A 20902-nucleotide genomic window follows, 5' to 3' on the forward strand; every position below is an offset into this window, starting at 1 on the left:
ATTGCACAATCCAAAGGGCATGCGTCTATACGCAAATACTCCATATGGACAAACAAATGATGTTTTCTCTTGATCTCTTGGATCAACTACTATCTGATAATAGCCTGAGTATCCATCCAGAAAGCAATAGTAAGCATGTCCTGCAAGTCTTTCAAGCATCTGATCCATGAATGGGAGTGGGAAATGATCTTTTCTGGTGGCTTCATTGAGCTTCCTGTAGTCTATGCACATCCTCCACCCAGTGACAGTTCTTGTGGGTATGAGTTCGTTCCTCTCATTTGGTACCACAGTTATGCCACCTTTCTTGGGAACTACATGGATGGGACTAACCCATGGGCTATCCGAAATGGGGTAGATTACCCCTGCCTGCCATAACTTCATGACCTCCTTTTGTACCACTTCTTTCATGACGGGATTCAATCTTCTCTGAGCTTGAATGGAGGGTCTAGCATCCTCTTCTAACAAGATTTTATGCATGCATATGGATGAACTTATCCCCTTCAAATCAGCTAGGGTCCATCCAATGGCATCTTGATGAGTTTGTAGCACCTTGATCAATTCTTCTTCCTGTTCTTGGCTCAGGGCAAAGCTAATGATAACAGGATGGCTCTCATCACTACCCAAGTATGCATACTTGAGATTAGGGGGTAATGCTTTGAGCTCAGGTTTTGGTGCTTCCTTCTCTTCTTTCACTCTCTCTGGCATGCTTGGCATGGTTGTTTCAGCAGCCTTGATTTCACTAACTTCAATATCCTTGGTGAACGCCTCCTCTGCCACTTCCTTTGTTGTTTCCTTAAAGGTTTCTTGTACTGCAATGTCCACTACATCCACCCTCATGCATTCCTTTAGTGATTCTGATGGATAGCTCATTGCCTTGAATACATTAAACACCAATTGCTCATCATGTAGTCTAAGAGTGAGTTCACCCTTTTGGACATCTATGATGGCTCCAACAGTAGCCAGGAAGGGTCTTCCCAGAATTATTGAAGCTTTGGCTTCTTCCTCCATATCTAACACCACAAAATCAGCAGAAAATATAAAATCTCCCACTTTCACCAACAAATCCTCAACTATCCCATGGGGGAATTTGAAAGTTCGATCTGCCAATTGGAGGGCCATTCTTGTTGGTTTGGCTTCCTCAATCTTCATTCTTCTCATCATTGTTAGAGACATCAAATTGATACTGGCCCCTAAGTCACACAAGGCCTTCTCCACCATGACTTCTCCTATGATGCAGGGGATTTGGAAACTACCTGGATCCTTCAATTTCTGAGGCAATTTGTGTTGAATGATGGCACTGCATTCTTCAGTCAACAACACAGTTTCTTCATTTCTCCAGCTTCTCTTCTTGGTCATTAATTCCTTTAAGAATTTTGCATAGAGTGGCATTTGTTCTATTGCCTCAGCAAACAGAATGTTGATTTGAAGCTTCTTGAAAATCTCCAAAAATCTGGAGAATTGGCCATCTTTTTCTCTTTTCATCAAACGTTGAGGATATGGTGCTTTGGGTGTGTAAGGCTTCAGGACCTCTTTTTCTTTTTCTTTTGTTGCAGACGGTGTAGAAGATTGTCCCTGTTCCTTGTCTCTCACATTTTCTTTTTCTTCATCCTCTGTGGTTTCCTTTGAGATCTCCTTCAGCTTCGTTCCACTTCTGAGGGTTATGGCCTTACATTCTTCCCTTGCAATAGCCTTGGCAGCATGAGAAACGCTTGGCCCAGGAGTTTGCTTAGACAAGTACTCAATTTGATTTTCTAGCTTCTGGATGGCAGCTCCTTGGTTTTGCAAGTTGGAATTTACTTCTTCCTTAAAGGCTTTCAATTCGGTTATGTCTTGACTCATGGTTGCAAGCATTCTTTCTATCCTATTTAATTGATCTTGAAATTGTTAGTTCAGATTAGATTGGGCAGGTTGGTTATTTTGGCCATGATATGGTGGTTGGGAGTAAGTGTTTTGTGTGGCTTGGTATGATCTTTGGTTGGAGTTTTGGTGTGTGGAATTGTTATGTTGGTTGTGGTTGTAAGGTTTGTGGTTTTGTGGTTGGGTTTGCTGGTTTCCCCACCCAAAGTTTGGGTGGTTTTTCCATCCTGGGTTGTAAGTGTTGGAATGTGGATCATATGATTGTTTTTGTTGGTTTCCCACATAGTTGGCCTCTTCCCAATCACCTCCTTCAATGCCTACTTCCTCTTGATCTTGTGTGTGTATTGCAGCCACTTGCTTTGTGTCTAATTTCCTGGTGAGCTCTGCTAGTTGCTTGGCAAACACCTTGTTTTGGGCTAGAATTGTATCAACATGGTTCAGCTCCATGACTCCCTTAGTGTTGTGTCTCTCTGAAGCATAGTAGTACTCATTCTCAGCCACTGTCTCAATCACTTCAATGGCTTCTTCCACAGTCTTTTTCCTGTTCAATGAACCTCCTGATGAATGGTCTACAGCCTTCCTTGATTCATAAGAAAGTCCATCATAGAAAATATGCAATTGCACCCAGTCAGGGAACATGTTGGGTGGACATTTCCTTGTCAATTCTTTGAACCTCTCCCATGCCTCGTAGAGCGTCTCACCATCTTGTTGTCTAAAAGTCTGAACCTCAGATCGAAGCCTATTGACCTTTTGTGGGGGGTAGAAACGTGCCAGAAACTTGCTCTCCACCTCATCCCAGGTTGTTAGGCTGTCCCTTGGGAATGATTCCAGCCACTTAGCTGCCTTGTCCCTAAGTGAAAATGGGAACAAGAGCAGTTTATAGGCATCTTCCTGGACTCCATTGGACTTCACAGTGTCGCAAATTCTCAGGAATTTGGTGAGATGTTGGTTTGGATCTTCATTAGCACTCCCACCAAATGAACAATGGTTCTCCACCAGTGATATTAGCTGTGGTTTGAGTTCAAAATTATTGGCCTGAATGGGTGGTTTCTGAATGCTGCTTCCACACTTCCCAAAGGTTGGGTTTATGTATGAACCAAGAACCCTCCTCTCAGGAATGGCATTGTTTCCATCATCCCTCTCATGGTTGTGAAATTCTCTATCCATGTTGAGATCTAGAGCTTCCTCAAAGTTGTCCTCAGATTCTCCTTCAGATTCTTCTTCTCTCAGTACTCTCTTCCCTCTTGCTTCCCTTCTAAGTCTATGAAGGGTCCTCTCTGGTTCGGTATATGGATGAGTTGATGCCTCTCCTCTCCTACCTGTCATACAAGAACACACCACAAGCAACAAACAAGTGGAATACTCTTGGTTAATGGAAGAGTATGGTTAGAGCAGTTGAGGAATTAATTCAAATAGTTAGTGGGTCAGTGAGTTAGTTGCTTGAATTGAAAGGCATAAGAAAGAAAAAGCAAATAACAGAGTGCAGAAACTAGAATTCAACAAGTAACTTGAACTAAATTAACAAAACAAGAAAAATGCTCAATCTAGTTAACTTCCAATTTGAGAATTGTCAATCGAAAACCAATCCCCGGCAACGGCGCCATAAACTTGATGTTGCATAAACTTGTTATGCTACGATTTAGGAAATTGCACGAACGGCAAAATTCCTTCCGGCAAGTGCACCGGTTATCGTCAAGTAAAAACTCACAATAGAGTGAGGTCGAATCCCACAAGGATTGGTTGAATGAGCAATTCGAATTAGAAGTTTGTTTAGTTGTGCGGAATCAACTTTTGGATGTGAATTTGCATAAAGTAAATGTGGCAGGAAACGTAAATTGCAAGGAATTAAAATTTGCATAAACTTAAATTTCGAGAATTAAGGTGCGAGGAAGTAAATTGCTGAAATTAAAAGGGAATTGGGGTGATTGCATGAATTGAAATTTGCAGAATGTAAATAGAAAGTGTAGATCAGAAAGAGGGGTTCATTGGGGTCAGGAGATATTGAAATCTCCGAATCAAAACATTTTCATCTCTTCCTCAACCAATGCATTCATTGAATCTTGCTTGGCAATCTTATATGATTGGATCCCAATTCCTTGGCTCACCAATTCTCTCTAAAAATAAACAAATTCCCAATCCCTTGGTTTAAATGTTCATAAGAAGAGATGATGCTCGATCACTGATTATACCACACAGTTTCATGAACCACAATTTGGTAGGATTACATGTCACAATATCCATCCAAATCCCAATCCAATTCACTGTGAGAAAGCTTTTCTAGCATGAATCCATCATTCCTTTCCCAAGGTTCCGAAGGATTCCAATTATGGGTAGTTTCTTTCCCAAGACAACTACCCAATGGAATTAGATCGAGAAGCTTTCTAACAAAATTCAAGAGAAAAGATTGAAGAAGAAGATAAAAACTATTATTGATTCATTGAATTACAATAGAGCTCCCTAACCCAATGAAGGGGGTTTAGTGAATCATAGCTCTGAATTCAATTACAAAGTATAAAAAATAGCAAAATGATCAAAAGTTCCAAAGTGTCAAAAGTGTCAACTAACTTCAATTCTATCCTTTTTATACACTTTCTAAATTGAGCTTCTGTTGTGTTTCTTGGGCTTTGAGGCTTTTCCTTGATTTCCTTTTGCTTTGGGTTTATGGTCCATAATCCTGATGAGGCTGTGATCCCATTCTGTAACATTCATTGAGCAAACTTAGTGATAAACAAGTAATGACACAAGACTCAACAATTTGAAGTTCCAGACTCATCAATTCTTCAGGCCCAATCCCATAAACCATGATATTCAATTGGGTTTCATACCATAATACATTTAAGTTGAACTTTGTGCTCAAAAGCTAACTTAAACTTCAATATATTTAGCCCAGAAACCCTTCCAAAAAGTGGCGTTTAAGTTGAAGTTTAAGTTTCAGTTTAAGGTTAAACTGAAACTTAAACGTGGAAATGGAAGAAAGCAACTATGGGTTGTGGTATGGTCGAACACGTTTAAGCTTTAGTTTAAGGTTAAACTAAAGCTTAAACGTGGAATTGAAGAAAGCAACCCTGGAGGCAATTTGAGTCGAACACGTTTAACCTCCAGTTTAAGGTTAAACTGGAGGTTAAACGTGGGAATGAAGAAAGTAGCCCAGGAGTGTGAATGGATCGAACACGTTTAACCTCCAGTTTAAGGTTAAACTGGAGGTTAAACGTGGAAAATGAGAAGGCAACCCTGGAGGCAATTTGTGGTCGAACACGTTTAACCTCCAGTTTAAGGGTAAACTGGAGGTTAAACGTGGGAATGAAGAAAGTATCCCAGGAGTGTGGATAAGTGTCGAACACGTTTAAGCTCCAGTTTGAGGTCAAACTGGAGCTTAAACGTGGAAATGGCTTCCTGGTGCATAATGTGGTTCGAACACGTTTAACCTCCAGTTTAAGGTTAAATTGGAGGTTAAACGTGGAAATGCTCCCTTGGTGCCATTCTCATTCTGGCGTTTAACCTTCAGTTTAAGGTTAAACTGGAGGTTAAACGCCAGTTTCCTCTTTTCTCAGCTTTCATGATTCTGGCGTTTAACCTTCAGTTTAACCTTAAACTGAAGGTTAAACGCCACTTTTCAGCTTTGGTGCATTTCTTATTCTGGCGTTTAACCTCCAGTTTAAGGTTAAACTGGAGGTTAAACGCCAGTTTCAGCATTATATGGCTTGGCACATGTGATCTTCAAGCTTCCTTTACTGATTTTGTTGCTTCTTTGCCTAGCCTCTTCTTCCCTGAAATCATCCAAACAATTGCATCAAAGTCTTGCACAATTTCATGAGAAATCTTCCATTCATAGCATTCAAGTAATATAACTAAAACTCATGGAATTTGCATCAAAATTATACTGCTTGGATGATTCATTACTTTGTTGTTCATTTAACCATTCTTGGTTACTTTAAGCTCAAGAAAATGCATAAAACAACTAAAACTAACAGAAAAATGCTAGTGAAACTAGCCTAAGATGCCTTGGCATCAGCTATCCATGTCTAATTCCTTTAGACTAAAGCTTTAGACTAACATTGCATGATTCCTGGAATTCTCATTAAGAATTTTGATACCTTTATTTTCTTCTTCCACTTAATTTTCGAAAAATCCAAAAAAATTACAAAATCATAAAAACACAAAAATATTTTATGTTTCTTGTTTGAGTCTAGTGTCTAATTTTAAGTTTGGTGTCTTGCATGCATTGTTTATTTGATCTTGGTTCTATTTTCAAGTCAATAGTACAGGGAACTGAAGATTCAGAACATGCAGCAGAGGAATTACACAAAAAAAGCTGGGCGTTCAAAACGCCCAGTGAAGAAGGACAGACTGGCGTTTAAACGCCAGCCAGGGTGCATGGTTGGGCGTTTAACGCCCAAAAAGGTAGTGCATTGGGCGTTAAACGCCAGAATGTGCACCATTCTGGGCGTTTAACGCCAGAATGGCACAAGAGGGAATATTCTGTTTTTAATTCAGATTTTTTTTCAAGTTTTCAAAGTTTTTCAAAATCAAATCTTTTTCAAAATCAATTTCTTTCCTTTTTCAAAGATACTTGCTAACAATTAATGATTTGATTGAACAATTCAAGTATGTTGCCTTTTCTGTTGAGAAAGGTTTAATGTTTGAATCATATCTTTTCTTGTTAGGCAAGTCATTAATTTTTAAAATCAAATCTTTTTAAAATCATTTTCAAATCATATCTTTTCAATCATATCTTTTTAAATTCTAATTTGAAAATCTTTTTCAAAAATTACTTGATTTCTTTCCCACTCCTGGTTTTTGAAAATCAATTAAAGTTTTTCAAAATGTTTTCAAAATCTTTCACTTAATTTTCGAAAATTTCTTCCTCTCTTCTCACATCCTTCTATTTATGGAGTACCACTCCTTCTCAATGCACAATTCGAACTCTATCTGATTAAGTTCGAATTCTTTTACCTCTTCCTTCTAATTTTCTTCTTCTCTGACACCTCAAGGAATCTCTATACTGTGACATAGAGGATCCCACATTTTCTTGTTCTATTCTCTTTCATATGAGCAGGAACAAGGACAAAAGCATTCTTGTTGAAGCTGACCCTGAACCTGAAAGGACCTTGAAGTGAAAGCTAAGAGAAGCTAAGGCACAACTCTCTGTAGAAGACCTAACAGAAATCTTCAAAGAAGAAGACATGGCAGCCGAAAACAACAACAATGCAAACAATGCAAGGAAGGTGCTGGGTGACTTTACTGCACCTACTCCTGACTTCTATGGGAGAAGCATCTCTATCCCTGCCATTGGAGCAAACAACTTTGAGCTTAAGCCTCAATTAATTTCTCTAATGCAACAGAATTGCAAGTTCCATGGACTTCCATTGGAAGATCCTCATCAGTTCTTAGCTGAATTCTTGCAAATCTGTGACACTGTCAAGACTAATGGGGTTGACCCTGAGGTCTACAGACTTATGCTATTCCCTTTTGCTGTAAGAGACAGAGCTAGGACATGGTTAGACTCACAACCTAAAGAAAGCCTGGACTCATGGGAAAAGCTAGTCAATGCCTTCTTGGCAAAGTTCTTTCCACCTCAAAAATTGAGTAAGCTTAGAGTGGAAGTCCAAACCTTCAGACAGAAGGATGGAGAATCCCTCTATGAAGCTTGGGAAAGATACAAACAATTGATCAGAAAATGTCCTTCTGACATGCTTTCTGAATGGAGCGTCATAGGTATTTTCTATGATGGTCTCTCTGAACTATCCAAGATGTCTTTCGATAGCTCTGCTGGAGGATCTCTTCATCTGAAGAAGACGCCTACAGAAGCTCAAGAACTAATTGAAATGGTTGCAAATAACCAATTCATGTACACTTCTGAAAGGAATCCTGTGAACAATGGGACAAATCAGAAGAAAGGAGTTCTTGAGATTGATACTCTGAATGCCATTCTGGCTCAGAACAAGATATTGACTCAACAAGTCAATTTGATTTCTCAAAGTCTGTCTGGAATGCAAAATACACCAAGTAGTACTAAGGATGCTTTATCTGAAGAAGAATCATCCAAATCTCTCATGGAAGGATCAACAGAGACCTCAACAAGGTTTCAACAACAATAATGGTGGAAGAAACAGGTTTAGCAATAGCAAGCCTTTTCCATCATCTTCTCAGCAATAGACAGAGAATTCTAAGCAGAGCCACTCTGACTTAGGAACTATGGTCTCTGATCTAATCAAAACCACTCAAAGTTTCATGACTGAAACAAGGTCCTCCATTAGGAATTTGGAGGCACAAGTGGGACAGCTGAGCAAGAAAATTACTGAACTCCCTCCTAGTACTCTCCCACGCAATACAGAAGAAAATCCAAAAGGAGAATGCAAGGCCATCAACATGGCCGAATTTGGAGAGGAAGGAGAGGCAGTGAACGCCACCGAGGAAGACCTCAATGGACGTCCACTGGCCTCCACTGAGTTCCCCAATGAGGAACCATGGGAATCTGAGGCTCAAAATGAGACCATAGAGATTCCATTGGACTTGCTTCTGCCTTTCATGAGCTCTGATGAGTATTCCTCCTCTGAAGAGGATGTGTATGTCACTGAAGAACAAGTTGCTAAATACCTTGGAGCAATCATGAAGCTAAATGACAAGTTATTTGGAAATGAGACTTGGGAGGATGAACCCCCTTTGCTCACCAAAGAATTGGATGACTTGTCTAGGCAGAAATTACCTCAAAAGAGGCAGGACCCTGGGAAGTTCTCCATACCTTGTACCATAGGCACCATGACCTTCAAGAAGGCTCTGTGTGACTTAGGGTCAAGTGTAAACATCATGCCTCTCTTTGTAATGGAGAAGCTAGGGATCTTTGAGGTGAAAGCTGCAAGAATCTCACTAGAGATGGCAGACAATTCAAGAAAACAAGCTTATGGACTTGTAGAGGATGTTCTGGTGAAAATTGAAGACCATTACATCCCTACTGATTTCACAGTCCTAGAGACTAGGAAATGCATGGATGAATCCATCATCCTTGGCAGACCCTTCCTAGCCACAGCTAAGGCTGTGATTGATATTGATAGAGGTGAACTGATCATTCAAGTGAATGAAGAATCCTTTGTGTTTAAGGCTCAAGGATATCCCTCTGTCACCATGGAGAGGAAGCATGAAGAGCTTCTCTCAAATCAGAGTCAAACAGAGCCCCCACAGTCAAACTCTAAGTTTGGTGTTGGGAGGCCACAACCAAACTCTAAGTTTGGTGTTGAACCCCCACATTCAAACTCTAAGTTTGGTGTTGGGAGGTTCCAACATTGCTCTGAGAAAATGTGAGGCTCCATGAGAGCCCTCTGTCAAGCTACTGACATTAAAGAAGCGCTTGTTGGGAGGCAACCCAATGTCATATTTTATCTATTTTCCTTTGTTATTTTATGTTTTCTGTAGGTTGATGATCATGAGAAGTCACAAAATCAATTAAAAAAGCAAAAACAGAATGAAAAACAGGAAGAAAAATAGCACACCCTGGAGGAAGAACCTACTGGCGTTTAAACGCCAGTAAGGCTAGCAGATGGGCGTTTAACGCCCAGTCTGGCACCATTCTGGGCGTTTAACGCCAGAAAGGGGCACCAGACTGGCATTAAACGCCAGGAAAGGGCAAGAACCTGGCGTTAAACGCCAGAAATGGGCACCAGCCCGGCGTTTGATGCCAAGGCATCTTAGGCTAGTTTCACTAGCATTTTTCTGTTAGTTTTAGTTGTTTTATGCATTTTCTTGAGCTTAAAGTAACCAAGAATGGTTAAATGAATAACAAAGCAATGAACCATCCAAACAGTATGATTTTGATGCAAATTCCATGAGTTTTTAGTTATATTACTTGAATGCTATGAATGGAAGATTTCTCATGAAATTTTGCAAGACTTTGATGCAGTTGTTTGGATGACTTCAGGGAAGAAGAGGCTAGGCAAGGAAGCAACAAAATCAATAAAGGAAGCTTGAATATCACATGTGGAGTTTAAGTTCCAGTTTAAGCTTAAACTGGAACTTAAACTGCCAAGCCATATAATGCTGGGAACTATCAGTGGCGTTTAAGCTCCAGTTTAAGCTTAAACTGGAGCTTAAACGCCAAAATCATGAAAGCTAAGGAAAAGCTGAAAGTGGCGTTTAACCTCCAGTTTAACCTTAAACTGGAAGTTAAACGCCAGAAATGAGAAATGCACCAGGGAGCCATTTCCAAGTTTAAGCTCCAGTTTAACCTTAAACTGGAGCTTAAACGTGTTCGACCAAAATTCTCCTCCAGGGTTGCTTTCTTCATTTCCACGTTTAAGCTTCAGTTTAACCTTAAACTGAAGCTTAAACGTGTTCTACCAAATTCTCCTCCAAGGTTGCTTTCTTCATTTCCACGTTTAAGCTTCAGTTTAACCTTAAACTGAAGCTTAAACGTGTTCGACCATTCCACACTCCAGGGTTGCTTTCTTCCATTTCCACGTTTAAGCTTCAGTTTAACCTTAAACTGAAGCTTAAACGTGCTTGAGTTATACCACCTCCAGGAGTGTCCAACGTTTAAGTTCCAGTTTAAGCTTAAACTGGAACTTAAACGTGCTTCCACAAAAGGCATCACTGGAAGTGTCTGGCGTTTAAGTTGCAGTTTAAGCTTAAACTGCAACTTAAACGTCACTATTTGAAAAGGTTTCTGGGCCAAAGATATTGCAGTTTAAGTTAGCATTTGAGCACAAACATTAACTTAAACGTACTCTGGTATGAAACCCAATTGAATATCATGGTTTATGGGATTGGGCCTGAAGAATTGATGAGTCTGGAATTTCAATTTGTTAAGTCATGTGTCATTACTTGATTATCACTAAGTTGGCTCAATGAATGTTACAGAATTGGATCAGCAGCCTCATCAGGATTATGGATCATAAACCCAAAGCAAAAGGAAAACAGGGAAAGGCCTCAAAGCCCAAGAAACACAAGAGAAGCTCAATTTAGAAAGTGTATAAATAGGATAGAATTTAAGTTAGTAAAAGGGACTTTGGATCATTTTTCGAGTTTTCATACTTTTTGTAATTGAATTCAGAGCTATGACTCACTAAACCCCTTTCATTGGGTTAGGGAGCTCTATTGTAATTCAATGAATCAATAATAGTTTTTATCTTCTTCTTCAATCTTTTCTCTTGAATTTTGTTAGAAAGCTTCTCGATCTAATTCCATTGGTTAGTTGTCTTGGGAAAGAAACTATCCATAATTGGAATCCTTCGGAACCTTGGGAAAGGAATGGAGGATTCATGCTAGAGAAGCTTTCTCACAGTGAATTGGATTGGGGTTTGGATGGATATTGCGACATGTAATCCTACCAAATTGTGGTTCATGAAACTGTGTGGTATAATCAGTGATCGAGCATCATCTCTTCTTATGAACATTTAAACCAAGGGATTGGGAATTTGTTTGTTTTTAGAGAGAATTGGTGAGCCAAGGGATTGGGATCCAATCATATAAGATTGCCAAGCAAAATTCAATGAATACATTGGTTGAGGAAGGGATAAAAATGTTTTGATTCGGAGATCTCAATATCTCCTGAAACCCAATGAATTCCCCATTTCTGATCTACCACTTTCTCTTTACATTCTGCAATTAAATTCATGCAATCACCCCGATCCCTTTTTAATTTCAGCAATTTAGCTTCTCGCTCTTTAATTCATGCAATTTAAGATTCCACAATTTCAATTTCTTGCCATTTACGTTTCCCGCCAATTTTACATTCCGCAATTCTCATCTAAATCTTGATTCCGCTCAACTAGAACACACTTCTAATCCGAATTGCTCACTCAACCAATCCTTGTGGGATTCGACCTCACTCTATTGTGAGTTTTTACTTGACGATAACCGGTGCACTTGCCGGAAGGAATTTTTGCCGATCGTGCAATTTCCTAAAATCGTAGCATCAAGTTTATGGCGCCGTTGCCGGGGATTGGTTTTCGATTGACAATTCTCAAATTGGAAGTTAACTAGATTGAGCATTTTTCTTGTTTTGTTAATTCAGTTCAAGTTACTTGTTGAATTTTAATTTCTGCACTCTGTTACTTGCTTTCTTTCTTTATGCCTTTAAATTCAAGCAACTAACTCACTGACTCACTAACTATTTGAATTAATTCCTCAACTGCTCTAACCATACTCTTCCATTAACCAAGGGTATTTCACTTGTTTGTTGCCTGTGCTGTGTTCTTGTATGACAGGTAGGAGAGGAGAGACATCAACTCCTCCATATACCGAACCAGAGAGGACCCTTCATAAACTTAGAAGGGAAGCAAGAGGGAAGAGAGTACTGGGAGAAGAAGAATCTGAAGGAGAATCTGAGGAGAATTTTGAGGAAGCTCTAGATCTCCACATGGATAGAGAAGTTCACAACCATGAGAGAGCTGATGGAAACAATGCCATTCCCGAGAGGAGGGTGATGACAAGTCATCATATACCCATTTTTCAAGCTAACTTCACTTGTTTTGTTAGCATTTATGCACTTTCTTGCATCCTAAGTAAGTGATTTGGAGTGAAAATGCATAACTTCTCTAAATCAAGCAACCACCATGAAATTAATGTTAATCCATGAGGTTTGAGCTCATTTTAATTGAATTTTAATTGATTTATAAGCCTCTTGAATTTAGTGATACTTTGAGTGGTTGTTTGGTTTATTATAGGTGAAGAAAAGAAAAGAAAATGAAAAGCGTGGCCTAAGAAGTGTAACACAAGAAAAGGAAAGCGTGGCCAAAGAGGAGAGAAGCGTGCTGCATACAATGGGGGAAGCAACATTGCCCTCCACAAGGGCAGAATGCCCTCTAGGAGGGCAACATTAGGTGACCAAGCAAAGGAAGGCAATTCTGCCCTGCCCACTCCAAGGGCAGAGCACAAAATGTGCCTTGGAACCAAGAGGAAGAGAACCTTGCCCTGCCCTTGTGGAGGGCAGAATCGGGCTCTCCAAGGAAGAAATTCAAGAAAAAAATATCAACCATGCATGCCACAAGGATCGAACAAGGGACCATGAGCAAGCTAAGCACTAAGGTTCACTACCGTGCCAAGAAACCAAGAAAATAATTGTAGCGCATACGTCCGCCCAGTTTCGAACACGGGCCGTGAAGGAAGGGACTTTGCCCTGCCCTTGGCGCGGGCAGGGCAGCATCGTGTGTGGCGCACCAAGAAGCACCAACGCGCGCACCAATTTTCTCCCATGGCAGCACCAAGCGCGCACCAACTCACGTCCCTGGCGCACCAAACTTTTCCTGCCCTGCCCTTGGCGCGGGCAGGGCAGCATCCCACGCACCAAGGAAAATTCTGCCGCGCCAAGCTCGCACAAGGCTGCACCAACACGCACCAATTCTCGCACCAAGCTTCATTTTTCTGCCCTGCCCTCCACAAGGGCAGGGCAGCCTCCTGGGAGTGACTTTCATGGGCCGAAAATTCAATTAAAAATCCAATTGAATTCATTTCTTCACCAACTCAAAAGCCCATCCAAATCCCAATATCTAAGAATAGAAAGTGTATAAATAGAAGCTAGTTTGATGTAATTAGGACTTTTGAACCTTTGAACTTTTACTTTGGCATTTTTACCTTCACTTTTGAATTTTACCTTTCTTTGGAGCTTTGGCACTTGTTCTTGGTGACTTGACTGAGATCTCTGAGAATTGGGGAGGAGAATTGATCTCTCTTCTTCCTCATTCTTGCCTAGGCACTTCTAATTTTCTTGCTTTGAGTTTTGGGTGTGAGAAATTGAGGAAATTCTGTCTCAATTCCCATTCAAACTCTCTTTAAATCTTCTCTGCATAATTCAAATCAATTTCAATTTCCTTTACTGCTTCTTCTTAAATTTTCTGTCAATTGCTTTGATAACTCATATCTGGGAAGGAAATTGAGTTTTAGGCTCTGCTACCTAAGCTCTTGAGTCCTGAGATCAAAATTCACTTTGGGTTCTTCTGTGAATCTTGCTGCATTTTATTTCCTTTCTGTTTGAATGCTTATTGCTTCTGATTCAATTTTTGCTCTCTTAATTGTTGCCATTTACTTTCTCTTGGTTTAGATTCTGCAATCCCAGTCCTCAAACCCCTTTTATTTTCAAGTCATTTATCTTTCTTGCTATTTAAGTTACTGCAGTTTATGTTTCTTGCACTTTAAGTTTCAGTCATTTACTTTCTTGCTCTTTAAGTTTCTGCAAATTTACTTTTCTGTTCTCTAATTTACTGCACCTCTCCCTTCCCCCTTTACATTTACTGTCATTTACTTCCTGTTAAACACAAATCACTCAACCAAAACTTGATTCGCTTGACTAAATCACCCACTAAACTAAAATTGCTCAATCCTTCAATCCCTGTGGGATCGACCTCACTCATGTGAGTTATTATTACTTGATGCGACCCGGTACACTTGCCGGTGAGTTTTGTGTTGGATCGTTTTCCACACATCAAGTTTTTGGCGCCGTTGCCGGGGATTGAAATAGATTGACAATGATTAAGTGAAGTGGAGGTCTAGATTAAGCACTTTTTTTTTCTGTTATTCTAATTCTCACTAACACACTAACTGTTTGAAACTTTGCTTAAACTAACTAAAACCTCATTCTAGCAATAGATTGAAGTTTTATTAATTTTCTGGGTCTGTGTGTTTATTGTTGTGTGTTTGTATGTCAGGTATAGGAAGATCTTCCCCTATTATCTCTGAAATTGATCAAAGGACTCTTCGGAGAATAAGAAGAGCTGAAAGAGGGAAGAACATTGTTGGAGAAGAAGAATCTGAGGAGGAATTCCAAGACATGGAAGGAGATACCAATCAACCAGGAGAAGGAGCCAACAATAATCAACAACAGAGAAGAGTCTTGGCTTCATACACATTTGCAAATGCAAGGCATTGTGGGAGTAGCATTCTTCCTCCCAATGTCAATGCAAACAATTTTGAACTCAAGCCACAACTCATCACTCTGGTTCAAAACAATTGTTCTTTTGGAGGAGGACCTTTGAAGGATCCAAATCAACATTTGTCTACTTTCTTGAGAATCTGTGACACGGTGAAAACCAATGGTGTACCTCCTGATAGCTATAAGTTGCTGCTCTTCCCATTTTCTCTCAGAGATAAAGCCACTCAATGGCTAGAGACCTTTCCAAAAGAAAGCATCAACACTTGGGATGACTTGGTGAGCAAGTTTCTTGCCAAGTTTTATCCCCCTCAAAGAATTCTAAGGTTGAAGACTGAGGTTCAAACATTCACTCAATTGGAGGCCGAGAACTTATATGAAGCATGGGAAAGATATAAGGCTTTATTGAGGAAATGTCCACCAGAGATGTTCACTGAGTGGGACAAGTTACAGAACTTCTATGAGGGACTCACTCTTAAAGCTCAAGAAGCTCTTGACCACTCTGCTGGAGGCTCTTTACAACTCATGAAAACCACAGAGGAAGCTCGAAACCTCATTGATATGGTGGCCAACAACCAATATTTCTTTGCTCATCAAAGACAACGCCAACCATCACAAAGAAGAGGAGTAATGGAGTTGGAAGGAGTTGATTTAATTCTAGCTCAGAACAAGATGATGCAGCAGCAGATTCAACAACAATTTGAGCAAATGGCTAAGAGAATTGATGGCTTGCAAGTGGCAGCAGTGAGCACCACAAGCCAACCTCCAACTACTTGGGTGCAAAGTGAAGAAACTCAAGAAGAGCAACAACAAGAGCAAGTCCAATACATGCACAACCAAAATCCTGGAACAAATGAAGTCTATGGGGATACTTACAATCCATCTTGGAAGAACCATCCCAACCTCAGATGGGGAGACAACCATAATCAAAACCAACAACCATGGCAAAGAAACACAGGACAGAACAATTGGAAAAACACAAACCCCCAGCCAAACACTAACCAAAACTCATACAGAAAACCACAAAACAACTACCCCAATTCTAACCAATACCCACCCAATAACCAACCAACTAACCAAAACACTTATCATCATCCATCAACACCCCAAAACCAACCAATTACACAAGACTCACAGAGAATCACCAATCTAGAGCTGCTCATGGAGAAACTGATGAAGAACCAAGAATTGACAACAAAGAACCAAGAAGCCTCCATGAAGAACCTAGAGAGGCAGATTGGACAAATCTCCAAGAAGATCTCTGTTGAAAAACCATCAAGTTCGCTACCTAGTGACACCATTCCCAACCCAAAGGAAGAATGCAAGGTTGTGCAACTAAGAAGTGGAAAAGTGTTAACAGATGGTAACCAAGGAGCAACAAAGAAGCTCATGGAGAATGACACTGAGCCAACGAAGAATGATGAAATCATCAACAAGGACATGATAAGCAAGAATGTCCCAGAAAAACTTACAAAGGAAGATAGCAAACCATAGAATTTGAAGAAAGGAAAGCAAATCATGGATGAACCAAGTCCAAAACAACATCAAGTGGAGAAGAACTCAACACCACCACTACCTTATCCACAGAGATTTCACAAGGAAACAAAGGATCAGCACTTCCACAAATTTCTTGAGACTTTCAAGAAGTTGGAAATCAACATACCTTTGGCAGAGGCTTTGGAGCAAATGCCTCTGTATGCCAAGTTTCTAAAGGAACTCATCAACAAGAAGAGACAGTGGAATGAAAAGGAGACTGTAATGCTCAGTGAAGAATGCAGTGCCCTCATTAAAAAGGGACTCCCTCCCAAGCTTGAAGACCCTGGAGGTTTCTTCTTACCATGCACCATTGGAAACCTGTTCATTAACAAAGGGATGTGCGATCTAGGAGCAAGCATAAATCTAATCCCATATTCTCTAGTGAAAAAGCTTGGTATAGAGGAGGTGAAACCAACACAGATGTCCTTGGAATTGGTGGACCAATCAATAGTATATCCTAAGGGGCTGATTGAGAACCTTTTGGTTAAGGTTGACAGGTTTATCTATCCAGCAGATTTTGTAATCCTAGATTCTTCAGAACATGGAAATGACTCCATAATACTTGGTCGACCATTTTTAGCCACCGCTAGAGCCATTGTGGACATAGAGCAAGGAGAGTTAACCCTCAGGATGCATGAGGAGAGCATCATCCTGAAAGTCTTCCCAGAATTACAAATGGATGAAGAAACAAGCAAAATGAGTGATGATCTCCTTATAAAGCAATCAACTGACAAGGAAGTAGAACAGAAAAACAAACAGATGTAAGAAGAAAAAGGGATTCACAAGGAAGCAGGGGTGATCAGCAAGAAGGAAGGCATCACAACTCAAGTAACTGTCAAGAAAGGAAGATCAACAAGCAAGAAAAAGGTGAAGAGCAAGAAAAAAGCTCACAAAGGGTGGAAGAACAAGAGAATCCCAACTGAAGGATTTTCTAAAGGTGATAAAGTGCAACTAGTATACCAACAGCAAGGAGCAGAAGATTATTACACTGTCAACCAAATACTTTCTCTTGAGCATATGGAAATTGAGCATCAAAGCACACAGAGAAAGCTGACAGTGAGAGGTGACAAGTTGAGACATCACCAACATCAACCACCTTAAAGGGAGGTCAATGTCAAGCTAATGACAATAAAAGAGCGCTTCATGGGAGGCAACCCATGGTTTAAGATTTCTGTCTTCTCTTTCATTTAATAAGCTGTGATTCCTCTGAATATGATTTTGAATTTTCATGCCTGGTAAATGCATATATCATTTTAAAGCACATGTCAAACTTCTAAGTTTGGTGTCCCTTAAGGCACACTTAATTTTTGCTTTTCAAAAAGAGAGGGAGTTATTCTTAGAACATATGCATAATTCTTCTTGAGGAAGCATATGACCAAACACTAAGTTTGGTGTCTGCATGTGTAACAATGTTCAGAGGATCATTTCCCAATCATGGATTCAAAACCATACACAAAGGGATCATGCATCAGTCTTCTAAAATGCATCAATTGTGAAGAATGGTTTGCATTGCTAAGCCATCCCCTAAATAAAAGATAAGTTTGGTGTTCACCAACCTTTAACATCTTTAATTAAGGGACACAATTGACCATGAAAATATTTTTCATAATAATAAACAAAACAAAACAAAATTTTTCATTTAATACAAATTAATTGCCAACGGCCATATTAATGATCTAAGGCTAGCTATCTTGATTCTTGCAAGGGAAAAAGATTAAGATAAATGCAAGGAGGGGCCACGGCTAGGAGAAGCTATGTGAGGGAGGTCACATGTGCCTAGGAGAACGCGTTCATGGGGAGCAGAATTTGCATGCATGCAACATTGGACACCGAGGTACATGCAGCCAATGGAGGAAGGATCCTCGTCAAAGCCTCAAACAACACATGCAAGCCGTCCATCTCATGCATTCCTTGAATGAGCAAACCAATCTTAACCCTTCATGAGCACCAACGAGTCCTTTTCTCTCTCATTATGGTTTTGTTGGAAAGCTTGAAGAATTCACCTATAAGTAGCCGTTGGCACCAACACGGCATACACATTCTCATTCAAGCCACTCTCATATGAAAACCATACTCTCTTCCACTTCCAAGGCCAACATAATTCCCTTACCACACAACAGAACCGAACCAAAACTCTTCCCAAATACAACACACAGTTCTTCTACTCTCACTTTTTCTTTCTTCTTACCTCAAAACTGATGGCCTCTTCAAGTTCAAAAAGAAGGCCAGGAAAGGAACCTATGGTAACCGAACCTCCATCTTTTGATGCAACCAAATTTAGATCCCAATTCCATGAAGGGAGATATCATAGGTTCATTGAGGCAAAGAATGTCATCTATGAGAAAGGTTTTGATTTAAGGAAAGAAGAATACCCCATCATGGGGCAAATTACTAAAGAAAGAAGGTGGGAGCTCTTGTGTGCTCCTCTAACTGACATCAGTGCAGTTATGATTAGGGAGTTCTATGCTAATGCTGTGAAGGTAAATAAAGATAGTGTTCCTTACACAAGTTATGTCAGAGGAGTTGAAGTGAGCTTCAGTCCAGCAGCCATCACAAGAGCCCTTAAGTTGAGAACCATAACCTATCCAGAGCCTAGTTATGAGGCTAGATTGCAAAGGGAAAATAATCCTGATGAAATTTTGCAAGGGTTATGTGTGGAGAACACTGATTGGGAGAGAGATTCAAAGGGAGTTCCAAGTCACATAAGGAGGATAAATCTCACTCCTGTGGCTAAGGGATGGTATGAAATAGTGAGAAGATCTATCCTTCCTACGGGGAATGCTTCTTGGGTCACAATCAAATGAGCACTCTTGACATACTGCATCTTGCATGGAGGTGAGATCAACCTCGCACAACTCATAGCTGACAGTATTCAAGAAATGGCCGATAGCACAAGCAAATCAAAGAGTCTTGGACATCCAAGTACCATCCTCATGCTATGTGACAAAGCTGGAGTAATTTTTGAAGATGAGGATACAATAAAAGTGAAGAAAGGGAAATGGATTACCAAGAAGAGCATGGAGGGAATGAATGAGGAAGAAGACCAAGAAGGGGTAGTAGCTCCCAGACAAAGGAGATCACAAAGAGAGGAAGGACGAAATCAAGTTTATGATGCCATAGATATGAGCCAATTGCAAAGATCAATTGAAGAACTATCTCAGCCACTCATGCAGGCCCAACAAGGCCAAAATCAGGAGGGCCCAGCGCAATATCTAGAGCCCCATCCAGAATCCATGGAGCAATTTTTGAAAGAAAAAGAGGAACGAGAGGCTTGGCAGCATCAAATGGAGGAGAAACAAGAGAGATGGCAACAACAAATGATGACTCAGCAGCAAGAATTTCAAGCACAGATTCTTGAAGGACAAAAAGAGCAATACAAAGAATTCAAAGAATCATATGATAAGCTGTATTTTAGTCAAGCTAAAGCAGAGGAATATAGTCACAACCTGTATCAATGGAAGAATGTTCATCATACCATAGGAGAAGTTAGACACGTACAAAGAATGGAATATGATGAAAACATGCAAGCAAGGTTGGAGTACTTGACCCACAATTTGCCAACACTCAATCCTGAGATCAAGCCATTTGAACAATGCCCTGAATTCTTAGCCAAGCAACAAGCAAGATCTCATCACTACACTGAGTCAACCTTTAAAAGATTGGAAGATTTTGGGCTCAGAGGACTCTTAGATTCTGTTTGGGGTAGAAGATGTCCTGGTGAAGAGATCAGAGATTATTCCAAGACAGGGAAGAGAAAGAAGAAGAAGGGAGAATCAAGCAGCAGCCATGACCATTAGAAGGTGGCAAAGTTCCTTCATACTTCCTCTTTCATGTCTCTAATAAGGAGATGCATGTCTGAAACATGATATGCCTCCATCATTTATTTCTTTTACTTTATGCATTTTCTGTTCTTTGCTCTTCATTTTAGTTAGTTAATAAATAGTTTGCTAAAAATGATAAGTCTGCATAATGCTTGTTATCCATCACCTAGCTTAAATATTGTTTTGTTTCCCATATGCTTAAATAAAAGAGTTTGGTTTGAATTGAAAAGTGAAATATCCAATGTTGCATAAGTATGAATGGAAGTTGGTGGTGGCATATGTGTTTGATTAAATGCATGACTCATGAAATAATTGTTGCATAATATCATTCTCATTCAATTGTGAGTTAGCTTGCTGTTATAAAAACTCCTATCAATAACGAAACAACCCTTGGTGACAAAAACAGAAAGAAAAAGGGAAAGAAAAAGCCAAAATGGCAAAGAAAAACAAAGAATAAAGGTTGGACACCAATAGCTTGGACCTTAGGACATATGCCTGTGGTGTTCTTGTACTAAGATCTGCTTGGATGAGTAAATTCTAAGGGGTATTTTAAAACCCGGTCACTTAGATCAACTGATTTGGGATGGCCAATTGAAAATCCACAATAAAGAGCAACTTAGATACAAAACACTTAGTTATCCAAAGAGATGCTGGGCATCAATGATCCTAGGAAGAATTAATGAGCCATGTGTCTTAGGTGGAAAGATGTTGAGCAAAAGAAAAGAAAATAAAGCCAAAGGCTATGCTGCAGCATTTGACACCCAACCTCTAAAAGAATAATAAGCTTGTTAAAGCATTGTAAGCCAAGAAAAGTTAGCAAGGGTGTGTGAAA

At 40.0% G+C, this 20902-nt stretch overlaps 1 non-coding gene across 1 annotated transcript; it reads right to left on the reverse strand.

The window, feature by feature from the left end:
• Positions 1–7445: 7445 nt before the first annotated feature.
• On the reverse strand, positions 7446–7553 carry LOC130972638 (small nucleolar RNA R71). Its single transcript, XR_009083800.1, has one exon. It is a non-coding gene; the product is annotated as a small nucleolar RNA R71 (small nucleolar RNA).
• Between the last annotated feature and the right edge of the window lie 13349 nt (positions 7554–20902).

The sequence above is a fragment of the Arachis stenosperma genome, chromosome 3, assembly GCF_014773155.1.
Source record: "Arachis stenosperma cultivar V10309 chromosome 3, arast.V10309.gnm1.PFL2, whole genome shotgun sequence".
NCBI lineage: Eukaryota > Viridiplantae > Streptophyta > Magnoliopsida > Fabales > Fabaceae > Arachis > Arachis stenosperma.